General features: G+C 43.0%; 1 protein-coding gene across 1 annotated transcript in view; it reads right to left on the bottom strand.

Moving 5' to 3' along the window:
• Window positions 1-24,360, bottom strand: part of LOC143209156 (uncharacterized) — a 321,762-nt gene that overhangs the window by 243,725 nt on the left and 53,677 nt on the right. The window contains exon 2 of the mRNA XM_076424475.1: window positions 7,759-7,865. The gene's annotated coding sequence lies outside the window, so the exon portion shown is untranslated. The remainder of the gene's footprint in view (window positions 1-7,758; window positions 7,866-24,360) is intronic.

The following is a 24,360-nucleotide window of genomic DNA, read 5'->3' as shown; positions in this document are numbered from 1 at the left end:
TTATCGGAATCATTTCTAATCGAAACTACTGACTTCAATGGCCGCATAGTTGCAAATAAAGTCACTCGGACACGTTAAATTTAATGCGATCTTTTAATAGTTACAGTGACTCCCACTAATATTCGGATACTCTTAAAAACACCGTAACTTTTCAAATATTGGACTATGCGATTTGAACTTTTTTGGAAAACTAGAGCAATTAGTTTACTACAGGATGTGAAAAGAAATTTTTTCAAAAATTGCATTTGACCGGAATTGTAGAGGAAATACTAAATGTTGCATTTTACAACTTTTTTATGCGGGCCTATATTGAAATTTGGAAAAATATGTTTTGTAGATCTGTGTGGGTTATGTGCATTGTGAAAGTTTCATCGAAATCGGTTGATGCAATGTAAGAATTCTTAGATTTACTGCTGTTGTAGACCGAAAATCGTGAAAATCTGCAATTTTTACCATCTTTAAACGCTTGCAGCTCATTGCAACGTCGACCGATTTTGACGAAATTTTCAGGATATGTTCAATTGAAACAGATCTACAAAACGTATTTTTTAAATTTTCAATATAAAGAGTTGTAAAATGGATCTTTTAGTATTTTCTCTACAATTCCGACCAATTGCAATTTTCGAAAAAATTTCTTTTCACATCCTGTAGTGAACTAAGTGATCTAGCTTCCGAAAAAAGTTTGAATCATATAGTCCAATATTAAAAAGATTATCGCGTTTTTTAGAGCGTCCGAATATTAATGGGAGTCACTGTACATCTATTAGGTGTGCAAATCAGTTCCTTCCCCTTTTTTCTACGATCATAATTTCTGACTGAATTGGAATTATTTCCCGAATTTGGTGTCATCTGAAAGAGCGTTCTTCTAGTTTTAAGACGAGTCGTGATGAGCGCTCTAAGAGTTTCCAGTCCTATGCAGCAATTTCAAGCAATACGGCGTGCGAGAAACATCACTTGCGTCACTGCTTACTCTTTGCACTCCAGCTTAGGAATGCAGCTGTTGAAGCTACTGAAATGGTTTGTGCGGCACTGGAAAAGAACGCTGTATCTTACAGAGCATGCAAAAAGTGTTACGAAAGATTGAAAGTCGGAAATTTTGATTTGGAAGACGGCGATCCTTCAGGTGCACCGAGAAAGTTTGATGACGTTCAGTTAGAGGAATTGCTCAACGAAAATCCGACCCAGACGCAAGAAGAATTGGCAGAAAGATTGGAAGTCACACCAGACAAGATTTTATTACATTTCATATCCGTAAAATGTATAAAATGTTGAATTTGGAAAAAAAATGGGAAAGAACTTATTTCCACACCTAATAATTGAAGTGAATGCATCAATCGAATAAAAATGTAAATGGATTAAAGAGGAGCGCAGGATTAATATTAATTTCTTTAGATAAAATTGAATGCAATTTGTTAACAGTTACACCTGATTGAAGTGAAGTTCTGCACCCAGGTATGAACAGAATAGAAATGTGACTGGATTAAGGAAGAGTCGAGGAACAACAACGCAGGGTTAATTGCAATTTCTTTGGTTTTATCTATAGAACCGGAAGCCCGTATGAACCCGAGCGGTTTAATCATGGATGTCCGATGGGATTAGCCGAGCAATATAGCAGGAAAGATGGACAATATTTAATAGAGAATCATGCATCGGCGGCGGCCGAGTAATCTAGCGATTTAGCCGCGTCCGGTGTCGTAACTGACCCAGTTCATCAGAAGCAACAACCGACACGTAAGCTTGTTATTTCGAAGTCATTGAACGGATCAAGGCGGATATAATCGTAGGTTGATTGATTCGATCCACCGCGCAATTATAGTGACCAGTGGTCCGCCGCTAATATCTTATCGGAGGCTGCGACTATCCTTCCCAATCAGTCTCTCCGAGCTAAATTAATTAAACGGTATCGCATGATGATCGGTTTAGTAATCAGTAAATCAATGACGGTATCAATTAGCGGTGGTACTTGGTATAGTCGGTGAACATTGAACACTGTTGCGACAACGTCGCTGTTACTTCGATCCCCAAAACTGTCAGCATCAGCAATCACACCTGTCCCCACTGTTCTCTTCATTTTCCTCTCTTCATCTTTCTCTCTTTATTCATTCTAAAATCGCATTGTGTATACAGAGTGTCCCACGTAACATTTTTCACGATTTTTCAAGTACTTCCAATAATCTGACAAAAAATATTTTAAACAAAAATTTATCAGTTTTCGATTGGCAAAAAGTTCGAAATTTTCTTCTTTGTATTGTCAAGGCCACTTTCATTTTTTTAAAATGGCACTTGGTATTTTTGACTTAACAGTATTATAGCCCGTATCAAGACGAATTCAACGACCTTCGAATAACCTTGAAGTACCATTTTAAAAAATGAAGGTGGCCTTGGCAGTATAGCCAATCGAAAACTGATCGACTTTTGTTTAAAATATTTTTTTGTCAGATTATCGCAAGCACTTAATTGAAAAATCGTGAAAAGTGTTACGTGGGACATCCTGTATATTATTCTCAGTGTGAAAATTCAGGGAGTAGTTTTTGATCCCCTAATTTTTAGTATCGCGCAATTACATTGATCTATCAAAGAAGCGTAATTTTGTGCACAAAAGAATTTTCGAAATTCCCATATTTTTGGAACCGGGTTCAAAGGCTTGTAACTCTTTAATCCGAACAGCTGCGCGAAGCAAAGCGAGGCTCGCAAACGCACACACATGCGCGCACACGCGTATTCGACCCGGTTATCGCTAGCCTAACCGGGCCACGGGTAATAGATCCGATTGGATTTTAAAGCTCTGCGGGAGCAGTGCAGCAGTCATCGGCCGATTGTTACGAGGCGGAACAGTGTCGCGGAACAATAACTGCCGGGAATTAAAGTACCCGGCCGCGGATTTGCGCTCGGTCGCGTTTATCGATTCGACCTCTGTCCTAAAGCTCCGGGATTGCAAGGCGATAGACTGCGATGCGATTGTTCTGGCCACGGGTTAACCCTTAGTGGGTGTCCGGGGCGAGATTGCGCACCGGCGAAGTTTTGTTTCGTCGCGGACGTTTATGCTCAGCTTCCGCTAATTTCCTTCGTTCGTTCCTCCGCGAACGTATCTCGGTAAATTGCAGATAAGAAGGTAGTCTCGTTTCCAGTAATCAAAAGCTCTAGATAAAAGATCGATCTGGACGCTAAACAGTGGGGTTTTGGCTGAAAAACGGGAATAAATTATGGTACCTTTATTTATGGGATCAGGGTCATAAAAGAGTAGCTCGTTGGATTCGTCTTGACGCCAGCTATTACATTATGAAATAAAAAATGTATTTTAATATTTAAAACATAAAAATATTTTTTGTACAAAAAAATTTTTTTTCGAAATTTTAAATATAGAATTTCGTACATGTTTAAGTACTGTTCAACTTTCATTCGAAACATTTTGTCGTCAAATTATCCGAAACTCTTGCAAAGTAGTGTTAATGGAATGCTTCGAGTACGATGTACAGAGTTCAGGTAGATGTACAGGGCACTCACAGATTTCATTCTGTTATCATCTAAATTAATATTGTTATTAATATTTGAACATTACCGATCATTCTGCATTTCAAAACGAAAGTCGCGACTTTCGATGCTCATTTCTACTGAAATTATTTATAACTCTCCAATTCAAAACGATCCGGAACCAATTCTTTTTGGACTATGATCGTAAACCTTTATCGAATGTAATGGTACAAGAAAGAGTGCGGAATACAGCGGAATGGTTTACCAAAATCGTCAATAAAGTTTTGAAATCGAAAAAAAACTTACAGAATGATTGGCAATGTTGGAATATTAATAACAATACTAATTTAGATAATAACAGAATGAAATCTGTAAAGAGTTTGTACACCTATCTCAACTCAGTACATCATAATCAAAGCATTCAATTATCACTACTTTTCAAGAGTTCGGATAATCTGATGACAAAATGTTTGAAATAAAGGTTGAACAGTATTTAGAATTTTTTAGAAATTTTTTTTCGACAAGAAATAAGAATTATTTTGATTTTTTAAATGTTAAAGTACAATTTTTATTTCATAATCTTATAGCTGGAGTCAAGACGAATACAACGATCTACTTATTTATGAGCTTGAGCCCATAAATAACGCTACAATATTTTATTCCCGTTTTACAGCGAAATACCCCACTGTGCGCGGTCTCCCTCAAAAGACCTATTTTTACGTTTCGGGAAATGAGAAGGCCTAATCCCGTACCTTTGCAATCCTGGAGACGAGACTATCCCCTTAAGTATATAGCCCGCTGACTGTGTTCTATATAGCAAAGGATAAAATTTTGGCTAGAGACTAACGATTCCGGGAGTCGCCAGGAACGGAGTCATCGTCGCCTTGATCAGGATTGACCTACATAGATGGGAAATTATGTGCCCCCCGGAGCGCACCCGAGTCAGTGTCCGGGGCGGGCAATACGTATTCGTCTAACGTCCGTGATCCTCGCTTGTCACCGTTTGATCTCGGTTACCCCTTAGTAATGTCCTCGTAAGTTCTCCGGGCCGCAGTCATATTTCCTCGGGAACCGGGAACAACAAACGCAGCGTGGTCGGCCGCGTGGAAACTTGGCACGCCGTTAATCAACCGCAACCGAGAGCTAATCGGGATTAAAATTCTCCCAACTCTATTCCGCACCAGACCGGTTCACCGTTACGGAATAGTAAAATCGAGCAGACTTCTCCCATCGATAAATAACCGGATCTTTGTACAAAAAATATTATTACTATAGAAGTTACGTGATATCAAGTGTAAAGTAAATTTTGTTTTCGACGTATCGTCAAATGTGTACGTTCTTAATCTTCGCAACGTGTGTTCACATTTAATTACACGTTAATGCCCCCCGTTCCAACGTATTTAAATACATGCATTATGCTCATCATTTACGCGAATAATGGCATCGACCAGGCGGAATGTACAGAACAAATAATTTCAATTCACTCGATCCGACACAAAAATTTCATTTTCGGAATGAAACGGATGCCATCCTGTTGGAAGAGGCAGCCTTGTAACTGCACAAACGCGTTCCACCGTGGATCCATTAATTTCAAGAATTCCGGGTCCCGTGTTCCCATATTCTCTCACAATTTCTGCGTGACGCTACTTCGGAAACGTTCGCCGGAAAGTTGACTCGAATCGACTGTAATTTCTTCGACAGAAATATTTCCAGTCGTTCCGTAAATTCTCGAGCGCTCTAAATAAAGCGGAATTTTGCAATCCGCATGAATGTTAACCGATAAACCAGGGATGATATAAAACTGTGCAATCAGATTTCCCGGCGGAGTTCCCGGGCTTGATCCTAATCTTGGAAACCGTCGGATCAAATTAATTTCGCGAGAGCTGTGCAACTAATACGGGCCGGTCACGATAAAATTTCCCGTGGTGCATATTTAATGAGCGATTCCAGGGACAGTTCGGGAAAACGCGACTCTCTCATATAACACGTCTGCGTATCCCGCGACGTCAATTACATTATCTAGCAATTGCATTGATTACACGTGCAGGTCCCCTCTAATTATGCACTTTGCCAGTTGTCGATGAAACCGCGGCTGCAGTTTACGCTGCGAAACGAATTGGTCATAACAAGTACGCGTCCGGGAGCGAGGCTAACTTGTTCCCCTACAATTTATCCCGGGTCCGCGTTGCTTCGGTAAATATCCGATCCAGTAATTACGATTAAAGATTACGATAACAACTGCGAGACCGTACGAGGCCGCTCGGCCGGATACGCGCCGATTTACGGCGACGATCGTTGTTTATTGCTCGCCGGATCGTTCAATGCATACGAATTATTCGAGATGATTCGCATTAAATTCGCTAATCGAAAGATTTGCGAGGCCGGCCATTTCGAACCTTCGCACATCTATGTTGAAGTTGAAACTGACTTTTACTTTTGAATATTTGGTACATACATTATTTAGTAATAGTATTCTTTGATTTTTAAAATTTGGTTTTTGTCGGCACACCTAGTGCAAAATCACTCGAAGTCCGAAAGATCACCAGCTCCGCCGCGGACAATTGACAACTCCGTTAACACTAAACCTACCACTGCCGGTCAAATGACCGGTATTATTATTATTATGATTATATACGGACCGAGGTCCTTTTATACGAATGTTTACAGGTTTTTCACAGTAGAACTGATAAAAACAAAAAGAAGTCTTAACCTAAAATTTACATAAGATGTACAAGCGCGAAACTAAACAAATACAGGTACGATTAACAAATAGTCTTGCGTAATTTACTTTTGAATGCCTGTAACGTGCCATTAAAAAAGTCAAGATTATTATAAAGTATGTTTGAGCTAGCAATACTGCGATTTAAAGGATTTATTACTCCATATGTGGTCTTGATTTCATTGTTTGAAATCCTGCTCTTGTTCTCAAAACTTGTTCAGGTACGTAGAAATTGATTTGCCTCAGGAGTGCGGGACAATCAATATTATTATTTATCAAATTAAAGATAAAGCTCTGGTCGGATACTATTCTTCGATCAGATAATGTTTCCAGGTTGACTGTGTTTAATATTCCAGAGTAATCATGATCATGGATTGACATTGGGTTGTTTGTCTTATGTGCACAAAACATATAATTGAAGCATATTCTAACTGGGGACGGACAAGGGTAATATATAGCAACCTAAGTGTATGGATTGAATGAAAATCAGTGGAAAAACGAAGTATGAAACCGAGCATTCTTGAAGCGGAGTTGACAATGTGATAAAAATGGTTGGAAAAGTCTAAGGTAGAGGAGAAGTGAATTCCTAAGTCCCTAACTTCTGTTATTGAGGAGAGAATACAGTCATTAAGACGGTAAGGATATATAAGAGGTAGAGAATGACGCGAGGACTGCATAATATGGCATTTTTTAATATTGAGACCCATACCGTTTCTGTGACACTAGTCGCACAATTATATTTTTCATTTTGCAATTATTAAAATTATTTAGTTGCTTACATGAAAATTGATCCAATAACTTTCTTTATCCAAGCACATATACTACTAAAAATTGTACAAAATTTAAATAAATAGAGGCTTGTCATAAGCTAAAACATTTTTATCGCTTTTAGTGCTCGGTAGGTTTAGTGTTAATGTTTTCATTGACAAATAGAAAATTCATTACAGATTCTTCTGTCCTTGGGAACAAAGATAAGGGGAAAGGAGGGGTTAATCGATTGCAGGAGGCCCTCGGTGGATGATCGTTGAGCGACAGAAGCGTAAACCGACGCCGATTCAGCACCGATGAAATATCGCGGAAAGGTTCGCATTGTAACGGCGGTTATTAAGAGCGGTGCCAACAATTTCACGGTCCATTGTGTCGCGAGACGATTCGAGAATTGAGAAAACGCGGCGACGTGTGTATCGGGTGGCCTGTGTGTATCACAGTGAGAAATCATTCGCGGACGAAAACGCCATAGACGACTACTGGGAGATAGCGATAGTCGAAGAGAGAGAGAGAGAGAGAGAGAGAGAGAGAGAGAGAGCTCGTTGCCGTGAAAATAGGCCGCGCGACAAATCGCCGTCGTTTCACGCCGGAGGATCGCTGCCCTCTGCCAAGGAGGAAGACAGTCTTTGTCTCTCTGTATGTCTCTCTCCATTGTCGGGTTCGGTCGTGGAAACGCGCCAAAAAGTTTCGCGGAAACTCGGCAAGTTCCCATCGACGTCTCTCGGCCAGCTAACTTCGCTAGGCGCCTCGCGGTGTGTTGCTCGCTCGAACAATCGTCCGAAAGGAAAGTTCCTACTCACCCTGATTCTTCTGTAACTCCTGCCTCTGGGTGACCTTCGTGTTGCCCGGAGATGAATGGAACATTGGAGGGGCTGATTAGGCTCGCTACATCTCGACGCTTCTCGCTCTGCAACAGGAACCACCAAAGATGTATCATTTTCAGACGATTATTTACACGTCATTCGGAGAACAATATACTTCACTCGTCACTTCCGCACACATGCCTCCCATCGTTTCAAAATTCCATTGTTCGTCGTTTTCCCGAGACAAACACGCCCCGGTAGCAGGGCAGAGAACGTCTAAACATTTGTGTTATCTGAAATTAATTTCAGGAATGTTTGGCCAACACAGTATCGGCAATAATGTAACGTCGCTAGTGCACTGCCATAATAATGTTACTGGCAACAGAACGGGCCGGCGAACATTGCACGGTGTAACGAGTATACTTACAGTAAGTATAAAATATATAAAAAACTTTTTGAAAACCACGCTTATATTAAAATGCACTAAAAAGGAGAAAATAATTTTTTTAGGTAATAGTGACTAATATAAGCAAGCTAATATAAGCGTGGCAATAATAAAATATGAAAAAAGTCAATTTCTGGAATAAATGCATTCTCAAATCTAAAATTGAGATCAATTACAATATTTTCAAATTCAAGAAATAAATTCCCTCGAGTCCCAGACGAAAGAGGGACAAGCTCGGTATTTCACTTTCCAATCGCGATGCAGTGACGTAGCGTCGAAATAAGCTCGACACACTAGTCCCGTCTCGCGGAATTGATTATCGTTGCACGGGCAGACGAGCGTCGCGCGTATTTTCCGGGTGAACGGCGAGCCGGGACGCTCGGCGTCGCGACGCGTCGTTTAATCGCGTAATTACAAGGGCGTCCGGCTACGATCGCGGGAATTTTGACGAGGGATCGATCACGCTGCGCTATGCTCGTTTCGCGGAAACTTCGCCGACGAATATGAAAAACGAGCCGCGCGAGACAAACTTTTGCGCCCGACCTGTAAATTATTCGCCGGCCTTATTCGAAAGAGAGAAGAGGATCGATACCGCGGCTGATGATCAGCCGCGTCACCGATTATTCGGGAATCTCATTCCGAGGATCCGATAAATTGCCGGAGATCCCGGCGTCACGTCCGGGATTATTGGATTTTATTAGGGAAAAGTACAGAAATTGCCTCGTAATACCTTGTCATTTTTCTCGAGGCCGGTTTGACGCGATCCACGACGATCGCCCGGATCGAATTATCGGAATTCCTCGGCGCGATTAATTCCGACGCTGCTGATTCCGCCGAGTCGTGCGCCATGCTTTCGAAAGACGTCGGGAAATATCGGCATAATGTTGTTCCCGCTGGTTTTCATAGTTCTGTGGCATTGTCGGCATTTATGGTATTGTTCTTGTCACGCTTCAGGTAATTTTAGACTCTCGACGATAAATGTACTGTCCACTCAAAGTGACTGACGTTCCATCGCGCGTAAAATGGTCGACTTTGAATTATTCAGAGTTAAGTTAAAGCCACTTTTACTATGTCATTTAACATGTCATTTCTTCAGTGAAATGTAGAAATTGCAGAGTGTAGACGCTAAGTATACTGTGCATTCAAAGTGCTGATATTTATTGGCTTTTAAAAATGGCACGATTGAATGGCAACGCTGAAAAGTGTTTTTACACTAAAAGCTTAGAGTATTTGGGAATTATTGAATCTGTACTCCACACAGGGAATGCTTTTTTAACATAATGGACGAAAGGGTTATAGAAAGGCACAACATTTGAGAAAGGAATCTCTGAACTTGTATTCTGCGAATGGAACATTCGATGTGTGTAACAAAGTGAATAAATTATTACCGAATGGTACCGAATGTTTTTTCGATGAAAGGCCGAGGATTTAGAATATCAAAAGACTTTTGTATCTGAATTGCATGTACAGGATTCATTGAAATGCAACAGATGGAACGGTCGTTATAAAAAATAGAAGCACTTCTTTCAGCCGGAATGTAAATAAAACAAGTTTTTAGTCAAAATTTCGGAACAGAAAAATGAACAGATTTTTCTGTTTTAAAGGAAATAATTGAAGGAAAAATTTACACGAAAATATAATACAACATTTTTCAGCACCCCTCATTTAAACACGAAACCCAACTTACCATATGAATATTGAAAAAATATTATTTTGCCGGAAAGCTGAAAAGGTACCGAATGAAATCAAATAAAATAATAAAAATATTTTCCTATTCCCTAGCAGACTTGGAGTTCTGGTAGTCTTCACCGCGAAGCGACGGTGAATTCATCGGGCAACATAATTGCGAGGGTGTCGCGCCAGCCGCAACATAATCGTCGACGAACGCGACAGCGATCCGTGTCTCTAGGGTCGATGATTCGCAGGTGCGAGCGAGCGAGCGGATCCGCGGGTAATCCGTTCGCAAATCCGCGTCATCCTGGTGATCGCTGGTGCCGGCGGGGCAAATACGTCGAACCTGTCGTTCCAGTGGAGTTCTGTAAGAGCAGCGTGTCGTGTGAATTAACGTTTACACGAAGATGACCGCGCGCGACACGGGAATGGCGGGTATCGACATTGCAAATTCCGTGGCGAGCCATCAAGCTCGATCGAGGGCAGGCGGTGGGGTGGGGGGTACGGCTCGTTTGAGCCGCACCAATCACCCTGATGAACCCGAAACACGACAGGCCACGCGTGTACCCCCGTACGGATCGTCCAAACACCGTCAACGGCATCGCCATCAACGTCCACGGGGATGCCTTGAAAACTTCCTGGCCGATTGTGTCCCGGTTGTTGACGAGCAACACCGCTAATTGCCGACGACCGCGACCTCGGTCCCGGTCCCTCGTTCCCGAATTTCCCCGGGCTCTTCTTTTTAAGCCTACCCGCGCCATTAAACCTCTCCGGCTCTCTGTCCACGGTTGTTTGCGCTACGTGAGTCCGTTTGATTTGACCGATCCAGGCCACCGGAAACCACGTGTCCGAAAATGTATTTTAGCTCCCCGTCCAATGGCTTGTTCCCCGGCTGATTGATACATCCGACCGCCAGCGGTTAATTGCCGTGAATGTTTTAGAAGCTCACTCTGCCCCATCGTTGCTATTCTTCTGCGATTCGTTGTACAGTGGTGTACACACATTTCAAAAACGAATGTCGAATTTCGGGTACTGTGCTACAACAATGTTTGATGCTCTTCTTGTGGAATTTGTGGAATTTGTGAAGCTGCGTCTACGGCGAATTATTTAACGTTAATGTCGGGTACTGTGGTTTGTTTACCTCCGCGATGTCCTCGGTTGACGCTAAGAGCGTAAATTTGCTTATGTAATTGCACGTTAGCATTTGCACGGCGAATGAATATCTTTGAGGACTTGTCCGAGCATAGACCACTCTCATTCCGCTTATATAACCACAGAGAGATCCTATTCCACTTATGTGATCACATACGGTTCTAAGCTACTTGTCTGATTACACGTCATCCCCATCTACCTGCAGGGTCATATACCGGTTTAATCTACCTTATCTGATTACGTGCCATTGTAATCTGGTCGTAGACCAACTTTGTCCGTTTCTTAGTCAACATATTTACCGAGCCATAAACTGTTCTAATCTGCGTGGCTGACCCAGAATACGTTTCACTTGTCCGACCAGAGACTGTCCTAAACTGCTTACCCTGATTTATTCGAATTTACTGAATCACTTGTTTTTCGTAGATCCCTGTTCCAGCCCTTTTCCTAATTTTCCTAAGTTTTTGATCATGAGCAACCTCGATCTGCTTGCCAGGCTATGGACCATCCTATAGTTGCCTGATTTGATTCGACATGTCTCGCTTATATGTATAACTATGGCAATTCCAACGGCCTTGTTTGACTAGAGATAGCCTAATCCCCTCTTCAGACTATGGCTATGTATAATCTTGTTGTTTGACTTGATCCTACCTGTTTCACTTGTGTAACTATGGTTGTATTAATATTCTTATTTGACTAGGGATAACTTAGTGTTTTCTGACTATGGTTGTATCTCATCTCGTCGTCTGATCTGATCCCTAGCTTCTCCACTGCGTTAACCACGGCTATTCCAAACGCCTTGTCTGACTGTGGCCATCGTAATCTCCTTGTCTAAGGGCTTCCTAATCTCCGTGTATGACTATGGGCATCCCCTCGTCTGACCTCAGACGGTTCAAGTCCCTTTCTACATACATAGATCCTTTTCCTGACTCATAATTTTGTATTTTGCATAAAAATCCAAAGACTAATGATGTCATTGTAATTACAAAAATCGAGACGACTGCGATGGTAAAAGTTTTATTAACAAAAAAAAAAAATAAGAAATAAGAAAAGTCGTGAATAAGACCTGATCGTCTGAGGCAACGTCCGATAACCGCTCCAGCCACCATGAGCATGGCCAAAATCAGTCGATATTGAGGCGCGCCGCATCACTTATCGCCGCGAGGGAATTCCTTGGCTCGTGTTTACGCCGGATACCCGTAATCGCGTTTGACATCTGCATTTGTCGCGTACCCAGGAACCAATTGCCACGGTTCCGTCGTTTTGCTTGTTTCGACCATTCGCCCTACGCAAGGGACTGCCCGAGCGAATCCTTGTCAAAATCGAGCAACGGGGACGCCGTTGTTAATTACCGGAGTGCAGACGAATTTGCCAACTCCCACTCTTCGTTCAACCGACTCGACATTCCTCAATTTTCGTCTGTGACAAAATCAAAATGATATACACAACCGCAGTGTTCTAGTAACTAGTTCTCTAGCATAGTGGTTCTAGTGAAAACGTTCTATCTGAACTGCAACAAACTGGATTGGCATAAAAATTTAATTTCTTTCTTTAAATGTTTAATAAAATTGCATTGAATTCATTTATAATAGTTTAAAATACTGTGATGCGAAATAACTGATAACTCATGTTTTTTTTTTTTTAAATTTTCACTTAGACCACTTTTATAATTATGGGCAGAAATATCAGAGAATGGTAAGTGTGTAATAGCACCGTAGAATTTTCTTGGAAAGTAAGGAGGATTAAACGAAGAATTTCGGCCATGCTTTAGCGAAATATTAAACCGCCATATTTTACCTCGAGTAATAGGATATCCCATACTGTGTGTCAGTCTTAGGGATCAATAAACTAATAAATAAATGTGGACATATTATCCTGGGATTTTAGGATTTCGGTGGCAGAGCTCCCGATCCTGTTTTACTACCTGAGCGTTCACATCCCTAATTCCCCTAATCCATAACTACTATAAAATACAGCCAGATAAGTATACAAGTAGCGATGAGATTAATTACATCGGGTTTAGCCGATTAATTTATTAGAAGCGAACGTTCTATACGAGAGAAAATGGAGGAAATAATAGGAATCTTGAACGTTCCTAACAGGGACGCGGCAAAGTTCTCGGCCGAATCAGAGTAACTGTAATTTATAGTTGCGCATTGAGCACCGGTGAGATCATGCTCGAGCCAGTCGAATGGTTCCGAAACTATTCGCTAGTGAACTGCGGGATCAAAGTTAGCTCTCTCCGAGTTCGGTGGACCGCGAGGCGATAAAACGTGTAAAATGTAGGAGGGCGTGGGTGTATTCCGCGTATTGTAAGATACGGAGGGCCGATATTGATAGAACCTGTTATCGGACGTGGAAAAGCCTGCGAGAACAAATCGGAAGTTAATAAAAATATTCTGTTTATACGTTCGCGAAACTGGGCTGCTGGGAACGATAAGAAGCGAGAAATACAAATGTTTGATGCGAGATAACTTTCCTAAAATTGCGGTGTGCACAATTTTGAAAAATATTTCAGCCTTTGCACGAGGTCTATACTATTTCTAAAATGTTTGTTTGCATGAACGAACAATCTACACGTGAATTCATGCAGTGTTACGCTGGTGCCGCTCCAGGCGTAAAATTATGAATGTGAAAGCAAGCAGAATTGCATAATTGAAACAGGAAGCGTGAAACTAAATGTATTTAACGCACGTTGAAAGCTTCCCGTGAAATAGGAGAATGAGATGGGCGAACCAGGATGAATGTAAACAGACTTAAATTGAGTTTGATGAATAAGAGCATTATCCGGTCCACCAGAGACGAAGTGTCAAAGAGGATAATTCAGGTCGCAGCTGGTGTCTACACTGGTACGCGTTCAAAATTACAAGCTGCGTTACATTTCCACTGGTAGATCAGATGACGAAGGCGTAACTGAGAATACGAGACGGATCCTCGGACAGAGTTCAGCACCCGGAATGATTACGTTCACGGGTCGTGGGTGGGAGACAATTGCAAAAGCTCTCTCTCTCTCTCTCTCTCTCTCTCTCTCTCTCTCTCTCTCTCTCTCTCTCTCTCTCTCTCTCTCTCTCTCTATCTGTCAGTATCGGTATCAAACTGCGTCGGTGTGCAAGCAAGGGTTCGCGTAAGCCGATCAGAAATTGTAACCCGCCAAGTATCGTTGTATCCACCGCTGACGGTACTCAATATCTCACCGGGAATTCCGAATTCGATATTCGAATTAATCCCGAAAGGTTAGATTGAGATCTCACTAACACTGTGACAGTGACGCTAATACGTTCGTAATACTATTCGTCGTTCGATTTTAGCAAGACGACACGACGGTCGTCAGATCGACGGTATTGTCAGATACGAGTCTGACAAACCATTGATTTATACTACTTGTTAAATCTCTGCTTGAAAATCTCTGAACCGTTGCTCTTTCACATGGCTGACTGTAGGTAGTTATAATCTACTTGTTAAACTACAAATAAGCCTAATGTACTTATCCGATTACGGATTATACACTGCTTATTTTCCCAGCTTGAAAATACGAAATTCTACACTGTCTATCTGTCCACAGATTTTCTTTTTGAAGTGAATCTTCTTTGCTGAGGGGGCTACAATTTTCTAGCGTTACTGAAGTGACGAAATTTCGCGAATATTTCGCAAAGAAGGCGAGCTTATGGGGGAAAAAGAGACATAGTTCATAGCATTTCCCATACGCTCTCCTTCTTTGCCTCGCAAATTTTGATCGATCATTATTTTTGTCCATGTTCTATGATTTTCTATGATTCGATCATTGGAACAATTGGCTTGTGATAGCTAAAATATGATATAAATATTCTTGATTCAATTTTGTCTAAATGTCTTGCAAATGCTGCATCGAGAGTTGTTCCTGATCATGTTGTCGCTGCATTAGGATTATTTACTGTTTCCAATCTTAATTTACTTCTAAACATTACTAGACTGCAAGAAGTTTCCCTTCTGCGGCGCGTGGTTTTCCACGCGTATGTTTTTTTAATTTCACTCGTAACGAAAACAGAACTTTACATTTCGAAATGTTTGGCATGAAGATGAGTTCCAATTTTCAATTGAATATTACGGTACATGTCTGCCAAACCGCTGACCTGTTCTACTTCCCAGGAGCTTCGATAAGAGCACAAATTGAAATCTTGCGTCTGAGTTAAGATACAGCTGTAACACATGTTAATTTCTACGACAGGATTAATAATTCAGCAGACTGTTGCGGAAATTCACTCTGACCTATAAAATATATTGGAACCTTAAAATAATATATTGAACACTCTAGATTCGTATAAAATAACTGATCCAGCATTCAAACTGATCCGAGAGCATTTTTATCTTCGCGTTTCTTAAAAAGGGACTGATAAAAAGTTGGTGGATGTTGCGTCAGTGTGGACACAGGTTAACGTTGCAATGACATCTGGTCTATCAGCGAAGCCGAACCGGACGCAATCTCGCTCTGAATTTTATTGCTCGCCGAACGATCGATTTTTTTTCCGACGTCACGGAACGACAAATAATTGATCCGATCTCTCTACACGGAACCAGCTCCAGTATATGCTCCAGGGACCGAAGCGCCCCTAACGGTTTGAAACAGTAATAATGCTCGGCCCAGCGACGAGCGATACTTCCGAATCCTTTCGTTCCTCGTGTTCCCTGTTTACCAGTCTCTGTTCCCGTTTGAAACACGCCCGATGCCGAAGTCGCTTCCTTTGAACCGCTTAGACTGCACGGATTCGACGATCGAATGCAATCGGACCACCCATTGAGCAGGCACACGGCTTTTGTCTCGATTCAAAGTTCCCGGGGAAGCCTTTCGCGCACGCAACTGCTTGAATCGCGACGTGGAATGAATATCGCAGCAACGCAACGGCGCGGCGCGCTGCAATCATTACTGAAGGATGCCTGCCAAAGGCTGCACTGTTCATTCCATGTTATCTATTCATTTTTCAGACCTCAATCACTTGAGGCATCAGAGGAGGAGACAATGCATTTTAATTTGGTTAAAAACACATCTCTATAGAGGGTGTCCCATTTAAGTTGAGATTGTAAAAAATCTCGAAGACATGTGATTTAAAAAAAACAAACTGACACATGTCCTTCAGTGCTTCGAGTAGGGAGTCAGATGGCACTACTAGTTTTTTAATGCGTAGGCGTTTTTAAGATTATTTCAAGGTCATTTTGTCTTTTTTCTATCATAAACCCATATTTTTTATTTAGGAATCACATTCTACGTAAAAAGATGCACAACTTTTGTTGGAAACATTTCTTTGTAAGTTCGATATTTCTTAAGATATGTATCGAAACACCTTTTAAAATAAATGCTGATGCCACATCTGATAGCCTTACATCTTCAAGTACTATTAGTAGCTTCAGAGAGAGAGAGAGAGATCCAGAATCTTTCGAAATTTCTCTCTGTCAAGTGGAATAGAGACAAACATGACTGTGTTTACAAATGTATCCGACAATGTGCTATCAAAACAGAATAAGTTTGTTACTGAATTCTTAATGTGTATACAGGGCGAGTCACCTAACGTTCCCACCTCAAATATCTTTGTTGTTTTCAAAGATATGTCAAATGTCTGAAGCACAAAGTTGAATGGTAAAATGGGGCTCACATACGATACTAAAAAATTTTTTACAGATATGAAGGTCACCTTCATGTTTTTACAATGGAATGAAGTATTTTTTAATACATCAATCGATGCAGCTGGACATTCGTTATAAAAAAAAGTACTAACCTATGTATGTCGAAAAGTTAGTAGTTCAGGATATATTTCAATTTAAGTAATTCTAAAACATCATTACTATCGTGTGTGTACTAAGCCATTAGCATTTATTTACTAGTGTAACGTCTTAGTACGACAGTAATGATGTTTTGATGGTATTGTATAAATTACAAATTAAAGCCTATGCAATACTTGCGAATGTGTACCTCCTGCGAGGTACTCTCACAAATGTGTATGTACATCTATTTGTACCACGTATTTCTCAACGAAAAAATTTGCACATACTCTTTGATCACGGTCGAAAACATCCTGAAAGTATCAATACAGACCGCCTGGTATTTGCTGAAATAAAAAATCGGAAAGTCGAGGTCTTTGGCGGTGTAAAGAGCGTGGGGTCCCTTTGAAGGTAGCGATTTTATTTAGAGAACGAATCGGCCCGTGCGAATCCCGGCCCGCATAAATGGGCAGATTTGTAACCGTATAGGACCGCGGCGTTGCCCATAAATCCGTGGGCCTGGGATCGGCTGCTTTCACCTCGTTTATTCTGCTCACGGTTTTATTGTCGCCGGGAGTCGGCGGTCGTAATCAGTTTCCGTTAAATCGAGCAACTCGACGCAGCTCTCGGGGCAGTAGGAGGAGGAGGAGGAGGAGAAGAGGGAGTATCGACGCGTCCTGATGGTCATTGATGCAAAGCCCTGGGCGCGCCCTAAGGGAATAGAGGTCAGGAGGTTGCTCGTGGCATCGATACCACTGCTAGAAGCAACACGAAAGAGAACGAGAACAGAGCCAACGCTAGGGAATTTCAGTTCGATCCTGGCACCGTGGGCCGAGTTAAAGCCATTAGCGTGTGTTTCGTGCGGACGCAAATACCGTGTGTCAGCGTCTGCCTTCGCGTCGGGGCGTCGTCGTCGTCTCATCGGTACATTGTGCACAGCATCGGTCGCGATCAAAGGAATCTCGTGAAAGTTCCGTATCGGGCCGAGGTGTGTCCCGCCCATTCCCCTTTCCCCGAACAACGTTTCCGGGAAATCGTCGGAGCCGTCTTCCACGGCGACGTTTTCTCTCCTCCTCGGCGGACCCGAGACACATCGATCGATCTCGAATAACAGTCTTTTTATGCCGACCTCGGTGCGCCGCGAGGATCAAGTGCGACCGTTTCGCTCTTTTGGCCGACGTTTTTATACGCGACGTCACCGAAAATGAGGACACCGCCGTCGGATCCGATCGAGAACGAGCCGGGGAAGTTTTGACGACCGTGCACACGCCCCGGGAAGCCCGCGAACATTTTTATTCCGGCTCGCGACATCCTTGTTCCGATTCTTCTTGTCGTAGATCGCGTTTGCTTTGCTTGTCTGACCGTAGACCGTTCTTTGTCCACTTGTTTGGCTGTGAGGTACACTTACTCGATTTACTTGCTTGTCAAATATTATTTGCTTCGAGATCGACTTCGCACATGTGCTTGTCTGATCATAAACTTACCTATTCTACTTGTCCCAGAAAAGAGTCTGGAGATTGCCAGAATTGAATCATTATACGAGACCCATAAAATACGAACAAGAGTGTAAATGATCCGCTTTGATTCCAATTGAAGAATCTCATGTTCCAATTATCGAGATGCACTTCTGGAGGTAAACAAGTGGCAGAAGTTCGAACTCGTAGCTCTCGTAAATAAAACGAAACGTCCAGATCGACGCGGAATCGCAGACGCTACAGCTATTACGTGATAATGTGAACCATGATGTATCGTTCGAAGATATGGGGGCGCCTTAGCTCGTGACGGCTCAAGTACAATAATACTTCAACCGGGGGGCGGTCCATCGCGCCGAGCAACGTTGTATACGTCCACAACACCTTTCTCCCAACGGTGCCTTTCTTAACGAAGAAGATTGAAAAGGTTCATTCGGCCCTCGAAGCGAGCGGCCATCAACCACGATGATAAATCTATACAGGAACAAGGACGTCGGAATTGTTCGCATCGAAGGAGAGCGCTGTACGATCGGCCTTTTTCGACGCTTTTCAATGTTCTTCTATTTCCTGTCGCGAAAAATCGACAACCGGGAACCGGAGGGATTCCTTCTTTTTTTTCTTTGCTCGGGAGCGATCAATCGTGACGCAACCAACGCAACAGTCAACAATACTCGGGAGTGCCGTTAGCCGACTAAATTTCGTTCTTCCACGTGGCACACGGACCGGAGATCCCGGCGCGTAAAGAACCGCCGGGGAAAAAAAGAGGAAAGTTCCGAGCGGAACTCGACAGAGGGACCCCAGAGCAAGTGCTTCTAAGTCACCTTCGGCGTCGAAAAAGTCGCCCCGGACCGGGACACGAAAGTTCGCAGCCCCGTCCCGACGTTTCACCCTCTTCCCACCCCGCGGAATCTCACTCCCGGCGAAATACCAGAGAGAAAAATGACAGCGAACGCTCATCCGGACGGCTCTCTACTTCTCGCCTCCTCTTCGCCCCCTTTTCTTTCTGCTCGTTTTTTTCTTACAGAGAAACACCATTACGCTCGGGGATTTCCCCGGGAACGTAAGATCCGCCGAACTCGTTGCGCATCGCGGCAGCCCTCGCTGCGGCGCGCCGTGGATATGTCTCGCGCAACTTTATTGCTCGAAATATTTCCTCTGTTTCGCCGGCGCGCTGCTGTAGAATGTTTTGCGGCTTTTGATGCGGGACTATGCGTCGGCCGAGGTGTTGCTCGAGATACATCGCCGGCGATTCTGCGCGTCGCTGATCGATCTTCGACGCTAGAAGTATTTTTGTTCAATTAAACCGCGCTCCTTTGTGCACGATAAAAATTGTCTGAAACTATGGCTGACTCATTCTGTTTATCCAGTCAGAACTAACTCAATCTACATTGAGTGAAGCTGGAAATGTTCTATCTAGATGCCTGACTACAGTAAGCATTAATCTACTTAGATGATTCTAAACGGTCTGCATCTACTTTCCCCATCGGTGATCGTTTTAATCCCCTTAACTAGTTACCAAATCCTTCCTGATCTACTTACGAGATCAGTCACGCCTCAATCTACTTATCCAAACTAGAACTGACCTAAGTTACTTGTCTATTCATAGACGGTTCCAATCCTCCTCGTCCGCCGACTGTCTCAATGTAACTACCTCCTCGTCTGCCGTTTGTCTGAAGCTACTTTCTCGTCCGGTAACTGTGTGTGTCTAAATCTACCAAAATCTCCTTTCTGTGAGCACAGACTGTCTCGATCTGCTTGTGTAATTACTATGCGAGTGTGATTACTCAAAGTCGCTCAAGGACACAGAAAATGTGTTAGACTTAAAGTATGAGCGTACAGTATTTACCTCTGTTTCATAAACGGACTACAGAAATGAATTAACCGCGACTTACAAGGTCTGACCAAAAGATTCCAGGACTTATTTTTTATAAATTTATTTAACATTCGTGGAAGTTATTCAACATTGTCCCCTTCAAAGTACTCCCCATGGCAAGCTATACATTTTTCCCACCGCTGTTTCCATTGCTGGAAGCATCGGGAAAACGCCTCTTCTGAAATGCTGTTTAGTTCCAACAGCGATTTTTCTTGTATTTCGTCAATCGTGTAAAATCTCTTTCCATTCGGCGGGTATTTAAGCTTTGGAAACAAGAAAAAGTCCGCGGGTAAGACTGTCATGCTGTTTTTTGTGCAAAAATCATGAATGAGCAGGGCCGATTGAGCGAATGCATTGTCGAGTTGCAAAACGCACTCCCTGCTTTGCCAGAGTTCAGGTCTTTTTCTTGCCTGGCATGAACCAAATGAAATTTTGCACTCCTCCGCCATTTCGCGGATGGTTAAACGACGATTTGCTCGCACAAGAGTGTTCACTTCGACGACATGAGCGTCGTCCGTCGAGGTTGACGGTCTTCCCCAACGAGGATTGCCTGCAGATGATGTTCGACCTTCCTTAAATCTCCCATACCACTTATGGCACCGTCAACGACTCAAACTTTTATCCCCGAGAGCCTCCCGTAACATTTGAAAAGATTCCGTGCAGTAGCGCGTTGGAGCCTTTAGCAAGTAACTAGTTGGGGCCTTTGGCAAAGTAAAATTTCGGGGCCCTAACCCCAACTAAATAACTTTATGAGAAAAACGTAGAATTTGTATCTTGGATCTTGGTTTGTGTTCGGGGTCCCCTTTTGCTTGGGGCCCCGGGCATTTGCCCAAGTTGCCCATGGGGTAACGAGCCACTGATTCCGTGAATGTCTTCTTTCAATTTCACACAAAATTTCACACAAATGCGTTGTTCTTTTTCATTCATCACAAAATCGCTGAACGCAAATATCTTGTTTCACTGCAACAGCTGTAGATCTGCAACCAAGAATGTTATCGAAATTTTGCAAACTCGGTCGTCCTCGGGAAGATTAGGGCTAAATATTTAAACCAATTGCACCACGCTCCGACCTTTCGTTGGCGCGCACTTTAAACAGTCTTGGAATTTTTGGATCAGACCTCGTATAATAGAGAGGACACTCGAAAACCTCGTGTTTCCCGTCGCTCCCTTTTATTCCGACTTGGAGCGGCTTCTTTCATCCGGCCGTCTGCGAACGAAACTGAATTACGTGTTTTCGAGAGTGTCGGCTCCGGGGCCCCGGGGAAACTTTTCCATTTTAAATAAGAATAAATTCGGATTCCATTCCGGGGCGCGTTTATGGCTCGCGGAATGTTACCGATCAAAAGTTTCGGGGCGTCAGAGAAAGAGAGGGGGAGAGGCAGATTTTCCCCGGGGAAAGTCGTAGTTAAGGAACTCGAGGCACGACGTATGAATTTCACAGAAGGGGAAGGAAAGACGGAGAGCTTCCTTGCCCGCGAGCCGACGCGGAAATTACGCCGCTAAGTGCGCAGAGTCTGTTCCCGGCCGAGCGGATTTGTCGCGGATGTTTCACGGGCCGTCCGCGGATCTTCTTCCGTCTCTCTATGCCGGAGCGAGCGCGAAGTTATGTCGCAGGAGCGTTAACGGGTCTCCAGCCACGGTGATGAAGTGTTTCTTTCCAGTTTTCGTCCGGGGCCAACTGCGAAACTCGTGTCCGGAGTTCGTACAACCTCGAACATCTTGACGGGCTTCGCAGAATTACTTCGCTCCGCGTCTCTCCTCTTTGCTTTACGAACGTATGTGTATATGTGCGTGGAAATGCCGGCGGAGAGCAATACTCGGCTTTCAGCCGCTTCCGCGAATTTTTACCGCGATCCGGATCTCAGAGATCTTCAAGCACCTTGGAGATCTTCGAAAAAATCATTGACGGCGATCGGTGATTAATTTCGGGCGAAGCTGTTCGTCTGGAAATATTCGTCTAGATTTGCAAACGAATATTTGCGTTAAATTTTAATTATTTATGGCTTATAACAATTTACGAAAATGCTGGAATATAAAATTCGATAGAGTTTAGCAAGATTTTTATTTGCTTTGTGTCTACAAAGGCTGTTCCCATTGAAAATAGCCGATTTCTTAAAATTCTTCTAGAAAAATTGAAAATTGCATGTCATTAAAATTTGATTTTTTTTACTCCCTCGAGAGGAAGTTACGCTCTTTTCGAACCTGGTTCGCTCCCTCTCGGTGTTCCTCGCTCGCTGGTTTTCATATTATTAGACACGAGTGCGTGTTCACGAGACTCCCCATAAAATGGATCTTTCATGCGAATATATGCCTGTGCCACTGCGAGAGGGAGAGAGCGAGAGAGGAGAACTATGTCTGGGAACTTCTTTATTCTTGGCCCGCTGGGATAAGTGGAATACGGAAAGGCTAACTAACGGAGTTACTGAGAGAAGCTTCGCTCCTTTGGATCGAGTATTTTTTGAGACATCAAAGGCACAGCTGGAGACTCTAATTCTTTCAAAGGTATTTATTAGCTTGCCATATGCTATCTGCGTGGAAGACCTTCGGCGGATTTTCAATGAAATTTCCTGTCTGCGATGGGACCGATTCGATCATGTCGCTAATAGTACTAGACTACTGATCTTTATGCATTTATGAGTAAATTACGTCCGTGTAGAAAACAGTTTTAATATCAAATCAGGGTTGTCATCATGCTCGGAAGTCACTTAGCTGGTCCTCACTCCAATTTTCAAGGAGTGTAGACAGCGTTAGATTCGAGTAGTAGGACAGAATGTTAATATTTACGAAGATCTACAGAGACCTGTTTTCCGCAAGTGAAAATGGCGTGTCCGTCTGTGCGACGAGGGTCAGGTCCGTCGAAAATTTACACATCGGAGTAGAACGGTCCAATATGCACGCCAAAGGCAATGTTAGGGTATCAAACATGGCTGTGGGTATGGAAACGGAGTAAACGAAAGTCCGACGAGTCTGTGTGCCGATTGGCAGCGTCAACGAAAACGCCGTGCTGGCCATTTCTCGGCGCGTTCGAACTTTCGACGACTTGGACGGACGAGAGAGAGAGAGGTCGTCCTCTTTCATTAATACTGGCAATAAAGCCTCGGAACAGAGCGATTATAATTTGACGCGAGGGCCGAGTCGTCGGAATGAGCGGTCTCAATTTGCCGGAGTAATTTGCTGTTCGAGGGCTCGGATTAAACGACACCTGGCACGACCAGTTCGAGGAACCGAGCCGGGTCGGGCCGGGTCGCGAAATCCACGCGAATATTCCTCTCCTTCGACCTGTCAGCCTGGATTCCTTCCGTTCAGCGTATACTCGATTATAGGCGAGAACGCGCTGAATCCCAATAGCGTGAGATTCTAACGTATATCACGTTGACGGCTGTTCGTCGAACGTGTCTCGTGTACGGAAATTCGATCGGCCGACCTCAGTTTGGTAATCAGATAGTGTCATTAAGGCTAACGTTTCATTGTTAACCTGCACAGGTGTCGCGCGATCTCTGGTGACGCCTGAACAGTCAATCAGTTAGAATATGACATCTGTATTTCAATCAAAATAAACCTATAAAATCAAGCTTGAAGCTTGTGTTCTTTAATTACCATTTTGTTGAAGATAGGCAACAAGTGTCTGAATGTGCATGAATACACGAAGTTTTCCTTGACTGCAGATGTCACAAATCAATGAATGAAAAATGTTGAACGTTTTCAACAACATACGAATTTTTTCGGAACAGAAACACGGATTCGTGTGTTTGCGTATTTGCATGGTACGCACATTAATAATCAACAGATGCTGAAAAGAATTCTAATTGGACAAGTTAATGAAAGTTCCCTCGGTAGGGGGGCGGTTAGAAAAAGGTAATAGATTACTAGGTAGGATAGACGACAGCCTGTTTTACCTGCAAGATTAATTGCGACTTAACTGTAAGGGATTGCACCCCGGAGAACCGTGTCCCGAGAAGAATCAAGTATATAATGATTCCTCCCCAACCAAGGAGGAAGAAGAATGCTAAACTGAATTCACGCCGACAGGGTCCCCACCTTCTGGTTTGAAAGCTGGTCCATTCACTTATTTGTCTCTAATTGTATTGCTATTATATTCGTCTTTCTGTTCCTCCTTACATTTTCTAATAAATTCTCCTTACAATTTCTAATATCAAGACAGAAAGTGAATTTCTATTTCACCCCAGTTGGGGTTGGTTGTCTACTAATAACTTATAATTCCGTCTTACGTTAATATTCGTGGATCATTTTAGTTCATT

This window comes from Lasioglossum baleicum, chromosome 5 (genome assembly GCF_051020765.1).
Source record: "Lasioglossum baleicum chromosome 5, iyLasBale1, whole genome shotgun sequence".
NCBI classification, from domain to species: Eukaryota; Metazoa; Arthropoda; class Insecta; order Hymenoptera; family Halictidae; genus Lasioglossum; species Lasioglossum baleicum.
Note: the sequence above shows the minus strand (reverse complement) of the source record. Positions and strands in the feature narration are given on the sequence as shown.